The sequence below is a fragment of the Elaeis guineensis genome, chromosome 14, assembly GCF_000442705.2.
Source record: "Elaeis guineensis isolate ETL-2024a chromosome 14, EG11, whole genome shotgun sequence".
NCBI classification, from domain to species: Eukaryota; Viridiplantae; Streptophyta; class Magnoliopsida; order Arecales; family Arecaceae; genus Elaeis; species Elaeis guineensis.
The window spans coordinates 44,794,643-44,802,325 of NC_026006.2; positions in this window are offsets into that span (position 1 = coordinate 44,794,643).

The window sequence follows — 7,683 nt, forward strand, 5'->3', positions numbered from 1 at the left end:
ATGGCTTCGATCAAAGGAAGTAGTTGATCTGACCACTAGTTACGTACCAATGTGGAAAGTTGAGTTGGCGATCTGAAATGAGGGTTAAGGTTCCAGGCCTGGGTCTAGTGTAATTTCATCGAGTTGGTCTGGATGCTCCCCAAAGAGAGGGTTTGTCCTGCCGATGGATTACTTCTACAACATCTGCCCCCCACTTCTGAGCCTGAGGCAACTTTTATAACTTCGATCAAAGGAAGTAGTTGTTTGACCATTGGCTATTGATCTGGTTCTCTCACAAAAGCATCCATTTTGCTACGAAGAGTGTCGCTTCGCGATCCATATCATCATTATGAGGAAAAGGAGCTCGAAGGGCCACGGGATAACACTTTGGAGAGGATAGATCTGGAGATTGGTCCTGGGCCTGTCAAGACCTAACATATGTCAGATATTGATGATACTCAAAGCATGCTCCACAGATCACCTTTCACAGTTTGATCTAGAAAGGGTGCGGTGAAGAGTCATGAGATCTACTATTTCTAATGTTGGCCAAATGACAAGATCTGATAATTTGATGGTTGAATCCATGCTGTCGGTGGTTAGTATAAATAGACCATTCATCCAACTAGATTTTCTGCCATGCAACCATTACTTATTCTCTTATTGTCATAGCCATCCGAGTTGATTCCTGATTTCGTAGTGATGAAGCCCTCTTACTCATCCATTAAGTAGGTGATGAAAGGGAGGATGGATTCTTCAGATAGGAAGTCCTCATCAAAGAGGATGAGAAGTTTTCGATTGGAGGTTCTCGCTTCTATTCCAGCACGATCCTTGGGAGCATTGGGTGTAGACTCGATGGGGATTGGGGATGAGCCAATAGTGGTTAGGCCGCCATAGTCTATTACTAAGATAGCCTCGAAGTTGCCCTGAGCTCCTTCTTCTCTATTAGGTCGGACCCAGACTCCCCTTGAGATCTTGGATGGGTTGGTGAGGTCTGGGGTAGACCCTCCCTTGCTTGAGGGTGAAGTGGGGTTTGCACCATTGGAGAGTCAGTGCAGAGAGACATCTTCACTCTCTAGAACCATTAGGTCACCTAGGAGCTGATGGAGTTGATTCTGCTATTAGTCAACTGGCTGAAGAGGGGGTCTTGCCCCACGGATGAGGTGGTAGAGGCCTTCTATGCCAGCCTTCTCAGGGTGAATCACTGATTCTCACACTTATTCTTGACTTTTGATTGTGGCTTCCCAACTCTTGTGTTTCCATGTAGCTAGCACACGATATGACCATCCTCAATCGAGAGTTCTAGGTGTCCGAGGCTCGGGCGAGGCTAGTGAAGGGGGTGAGGCAAGCCATCGAGGCAGCAAGAAAGACGGTCGAGGATCGATTGAAGGTCACCAAAGCTGCTGTCGAGGAAGAGAAGGCAAAAGTCATCACTAAGGCTAGACTCCAAAGCATGGAGGAATACAAGACTTTGGTGGAGTTTGAGAATAAGGTAACTGGAGGTTTTTTGGTTGTCTACATATATGGCTTTCAAGACTGCAAGGCATATCTGCAATGGATGGTCCCAAGCTAGACTTGAGGCATGTTCACCCTGGGAACAACGATGAGGAGGAACAACGATGAGGAGGTTGGGGCATTATCATTAAATGAGGATGAGTCCATCTCATCCAAGCCTAAGGATGCTGTCGAAGCCGCTCTATTGGAAGACTAGCCCTTTCTTTCTTTTTGTCATTGTTTTTAATACTTTTTGTTGTCAAGTCTTTGCAATGAACCTGTAACATATCTTTTAGTTTTTCAAATGAAATATAGTTCATTATTATCTCTTGATGTTTGTGTAGACTGGATCCAATTTGAAACCTTCATTAGCTTTTTGTAGGGTCAGGGTTCTTGGCCCAAACCATACTCCTAAGCCTCGGTGTAGGGGGCCATGCTACCAATGGTCGACGCTAAGTCATCTCAAGGTGGTTTTCATCAAGTCATTGTTGTCGGCTCCAAGCAGCCGTATAGGATCACTAGAGGGTTAGCCTCTTCATAGTTCAGCTCTAAATGGCTTCATGGGATCTCGAAGGATTAGCCCCTTCATTATCACTATTGTCGGTCCTAAATGGTCATGCGGAGTCTCCAGAGGATTAGTCCTTTTGTTATCACTATTGTAGCCTCTGCTTCAACTTGTTCGTGGGCCAAAAATGCCAAGTAGTCGGGTAGGGCCCCCAGAGAGTTAGCCTCTTCATCATTATTATCGTGGCCTTTGCTTCGACTTACCGATGGACAAGGAGTGCCAAGTGGCTAGGCGAGGTCTTTAGAGGGTTAGCCCCTTCATCATCATTGTCATGTCCTCTGCTTCAATTTGCCTATAGATAAGGAGCGCGAAGTAGCTAGGCAAGTGTTGGGAATTATATTCTAAAGTCAATCATTTGATGATTGTGTTAATTATAAATGTATATGAATTGATAAATAATAAAAATTATATGATATTTTTTATCACAAGATTATATCTTCTAACGAATTTCTATATTATGATAAAGTTCTTAGGACTATTTGATCGATAAAGAAGAATTTATCGCGTAGTCCTTAAATTGATTTGTGACCAAATGATATGCTATTATTAGGAAGATAGCAATATCAAGTGTAGGTCGTTGTGTGCCATATACATTGGTTGTCTTCGTAACTAAATGATATGTAGACACTGATATAGCATGTAGGTGAGATATAGAAGTACATCATCACTGAACGTGACCAACTGTGGAGCACTCTGCTTCAATGATAGCTCGCGAAGGGTATGGGTATAAGTGTCCCTCCGACTTGAGATCACCATAATAACTTACAAGCAACTCACTGTACTTTAGTGTCAAACTAACTGAGTTTCTAATTCAATGACAGAAGATTTTTGAGTGCAGTCAAGTATTTGTCAAGTTGGTGCGTGAGTCAAGATGAGATTGACTCCTCCAAATTAGCGGAAGATATCATCAGTGTATTTCAATTTAGCAAAACTGGGCCTGGATAATTCATGTGATGGATTTGAAAAAGATTGAATATAATGTGGATGACTTATCTAGGATTGACAGTTAAATTCTAGGTCGTCCTTAAGTATTAGGGTTAAAGGGATGAATTATATAGTAACCATACACCAATAGATTCTTGAATATTGCTTTGCCATCATTCGACCTATCCAGACGTCGGGTCATCATTGCTAGATGGTTATATCAATTAGTTCAGAAAGTTATTCTTGTACTGTCGATTTAGGTTCGAACCTATAGGATCACACTCAAAAAAAATTTTTGACTGATCATGTGGTTGATCAATGATTGAGAATCATTTAAGGACTTAATCGTCAATTCGATTGATGATTAACCTTATGCAAAAGTTATAATAAATTAATTCACCAAGTGTTAGTAAATTAATAAAAAATTAATTAGTAATTAAATTACTGATTAGCTCAATTTGATTGAGCAAAGAAGATTAAATAAAATCTAATTGAATTAGATTCAATTAAGTTTGATCCGATTAGGTTATGAGATGATCTAATCGCTAAAGGAGAATTATCTCTGATTTAATCAGAATTTTGATTCAATCAATTTCTAATTTGATTAAAATTTGATTAAAAATTTATGAACCTAATTAGATTAAGTTTCATATATTTTATTTGGGATAAACCAGATGTGATTTGGTTTGGATTCAAATAAGAAAACTTAGAGTCCTTATTGGAATAGGACTCTTCTCCCTACGCCCACCCGGATTGCATGCCATATATCTCCATGCACAAAATTATTTTGTGTTAGATTTTTTCACACCAAAGAGTTCTTTTCCTTATCTATCTCATGTTTAAATATGATTTGGTTTTGGTAAAAGAAAAGTTCTAAAATTAGATTTCAAAATATTCCTTATCAGGAGAATCTATTCTTATCCAGATCAACCTCTCCATGCCAATAAATTTTTTTCTCCTTATATGTATGACATTTTGAGAAGATTTTTTGTAGCAAATCAGTTAGAGAACTAATTTACTGTTAAAAAATATAAAAAGAGATGTCTAATATTTTTTTGACATATTTTGAGATATAGAATTGTGAAGGAAAGCAGAATCCTATAAGAGTCCAGGATCACTAGGACTCTTCACCCCACCTCCTTACATGCCTATAAAAGAGGCTTTTGTGATTTATTTTATGTGTGAAAGATACCAAAAGAGAGTTCTTTATGTGGTGAAAGTTTGGACATGGTTCATGATGTGAAAAATAGAGAGGAGGGTCCTCTCTCTTGGGGTATGTGCAAAAATTTGAATTTTAGATTTTTGGTTCTAAGGGTTTGGAAAGAGAAAATAAATTAAAAAAAAATTATTTTCTTCTCTATCTTTCTTTCACCTCTTCATCTCCTTTAGAAGTTCATCTTCAACCTCTAAAAAATTTTTAGAGATTTGAAAAAAAGATCCAGATTGGTCAAGATGAAGGTCTTCATGCGAGCTAGCACTCTTGAGAAGACCGATCAGATCGAAGCTTCGAGTGAATTTTTCGTAGAGACCGGATGTATGTGTGGCTATGAGCAATCAGTAAGAACCTTCTATACCATCTTCTCAACAGTGGAGATCATTGACCCATGATCAGATATGGAGTTCTGAACTCAGATTAAAAATAGATGTGATCTATTGCTCATATGCATGCATGCTGATTTTATCTTTAGTATTTTTTTTAGATTTTATATGCAACATAATATATCATAAATCTTAGAGTAGATTGATTTGATGATTAAATCATATGCATATCAGATCAATTTGATTAATCTAATGGTCTTCCACTGTAATATTTCAAAAAAGTTTCAAAATACATGCATGAAATTACCTACGCATCACAATAGTGGTATCAAAGTCTAGGTTCTATATAACATGATTTATGTGCATATTAAATCTAAAATTTAATTTTATTTAGATCTGGTATATGATATTTTATTTTAAATTTAATTAATGATTGATCGCACAAACTGAGATAAGATTGTCCTGCTATAGGATTTACCTCTTATAGTGAAAATATTGTCCTAGTTTGTGCTGATCCTTGATAAAATCTAATTTTATGTGATGTATGTGATATTTATGATCTGATTTAGATATAATCTAGAGTTATAATCAGATCTAATATAATTTAGATTAGATTTAAATTCAAGCATATATGATATGTGATCCGATTAGATGATCTGATTAGCAAGTACTTAGACTGGGTTGATCACCAGGCCGTCCGGTCATAGAAACAAGAAGGATTTAAAGGCCCTCTCTTTTCGTACAATGAGATGCTCTTATGATGTGTAGGGGTGCCATGTGATTAGATCTCATGAAGAATAATGAGAAAAAAAAAATTATTTTTCTACAAAATCCTAGATCTTGAAACCCTAGGTTTGTTGTATGTGATACAAAGTTGTATGAAAAATAAGGTATCTAATCTATATGATTAAAATAGTTTTATTCATGACAAAATAAAATCTCGAATCATAAAAGTTTTGGATATGATCTAAAAGTATTATGATTGATTTTATTTTAGTGTTATATAAAAATTTTTAAATTTGAAACTCCTTGAATCGTGCTCGCACAATTATTGAGCCAACCCGTTTTGAACTGAGTCGACCCAGTCTCCTTATGTAGCCAACTCAATAGTGATTGTGTCGATCTAGTTTTAGAATAGAAAATCTTTGCATAATATTTATTGTAAATTATTTACAAAATGAAAGGATGAAATTATTTCAAACCATAACCTAAACTCATGTTGATGCTGAACTTAATTGAGAATTAAGTGTAAAATTGATTAGATCTAAAATTATGAATTAAAGATCTAATATCATTCGCATAAAACATAAAGCATGGGTTAGCTCAAATCAGATCCTCTTAATTGGATTAGACCTAAGGTTAGAATCAAAGAGTTAATGGACTAACTAGAGAAATTGATTAAATCTTACCAAATATTAAATTATATTAAATCAGAATTTCTCTTGAACCAATATAATAGTTGTAGATGGTCAAGTTCATATCTTTGATTAGACCAAATTGACCTTGATTATAGCTCAGTGGTTGAACCTGAATCATTAGGTTCATCAAATCAAAATTAATTAATCAATTGGTGTTTAAGGTAAGTTTGACATTTCAACCGGTGGTTTTTAATTGAGAGCGACTTATCTGGTTATTTTGATGGTGTCTAAGGCAAGCTTAGTAGACCCTCCCACCAATCTCACTTACCTGACCAATTTGGTGAATTATATCTTGATTAGACTGCTAAGTGATTCAAATTGATCTATGCTATTAAGGTTGATCAGTGTGATTGATCTAGATGCCAGTTCAACCAGCATGACCTTAATTCAATTCAATGACTTGGTGAAGTCAGTGGGAGGATTGTAGTTTACTGGTTGATCTCTTCTCATCTTTTCTCTAAACTGATTCTTAAATTCTCTAAATTATTAGGTCTATAAAATGAGCTAGTTATAGAGATAACTAGATCATAGTCTCCCATTAAGGTGAATGATAATGGATCCATTATTTCTGATTGACATTGCAGGTGCCATCCATTTGATATTTTTTTTAAATGATGGAATTATCATTCATCATATGATGATTCTATTATACTATCTGATGATGGTTGGATTGATCGAGCCATCCTCAGACCTGATCATTCATTAGTTAGAAGCACTGAGTAGGTTCATGTTAATGGTTTAACCTAATCGAAACTTTCAATAGAGGCCCATCACCTACTGAAATAAAATCTAAAATAAAATTAATTACTAAAAATTATTTGAAAAAAAATCTGGTTGAGAACCTACCCATAGATGCATATGGGTTGATCAAGCCATTCTTGGGCTTGTATGCAGTTTGTATGGATTCTAGTACCCGTTAAAGAATTAAGATAACTTTTTGGATTGGAAATAGAAGCTACCAATTTGACTAAAATAGTGGGAGAACCTTTAAACTAAAATCTAAATTTTTAGGCTCAATCAATTCATAAATATAGAGATCTTATATTTTTCTTTCAGTTATGGCTAGATGTCTGTTGCTCCATTTACTATTTGACAGTGATTTATAGGACCCAACTTCGATAATTGATATCGAAAGTTGCAAATAGTTTTAGAGCACGAATGGATCCTAAATATGATTATGGATCCAGTATCTGAAGTTTCTATATCCAACACACATGATGCGATCAAAGGCACTTATTAGAAGTGGCTAAATGATCATATCACCATATGGTGTTATTGAGAGCAACCAAAATCATAAATTTAGTTATAAATTCGATGATGCTTAGTGGGAGAAAATTTTTTAAATGTTGAAGGAGTTCTTTTTGCACCTCTGAAGATGTATTTTTAGTGAGGCAACAATTCTTTGAGAAAGAAAAGAAAAGAAAGGTATAAAAGAGTCGTGCTTGGGCTAATGAGTTCGAACTGACAAAAGAGTCTAAGGTTAATCTGGTCTGACAGAGTCTCTTGATCTGAGCAAGCTAAGAAAGTGAAATCAGCAAAAGATTGCTGAATAAGGTACTTATATGATAACACCTTGTAATTTCTCTATTTGTGACACTACTACTTGAGTATTGGATATCAGAAGTCTATACAAATTATTGTAATGACTTCAGGATAGTAGAAAGTTTGAAAACAGTAAGAGGTTCCTGAATATTGGAGATGAAAGTTATGTTCCAATCTTGATTTTAAGAATCATCAAGCCTATTTTCAATTTTAAGAATGTCGTTT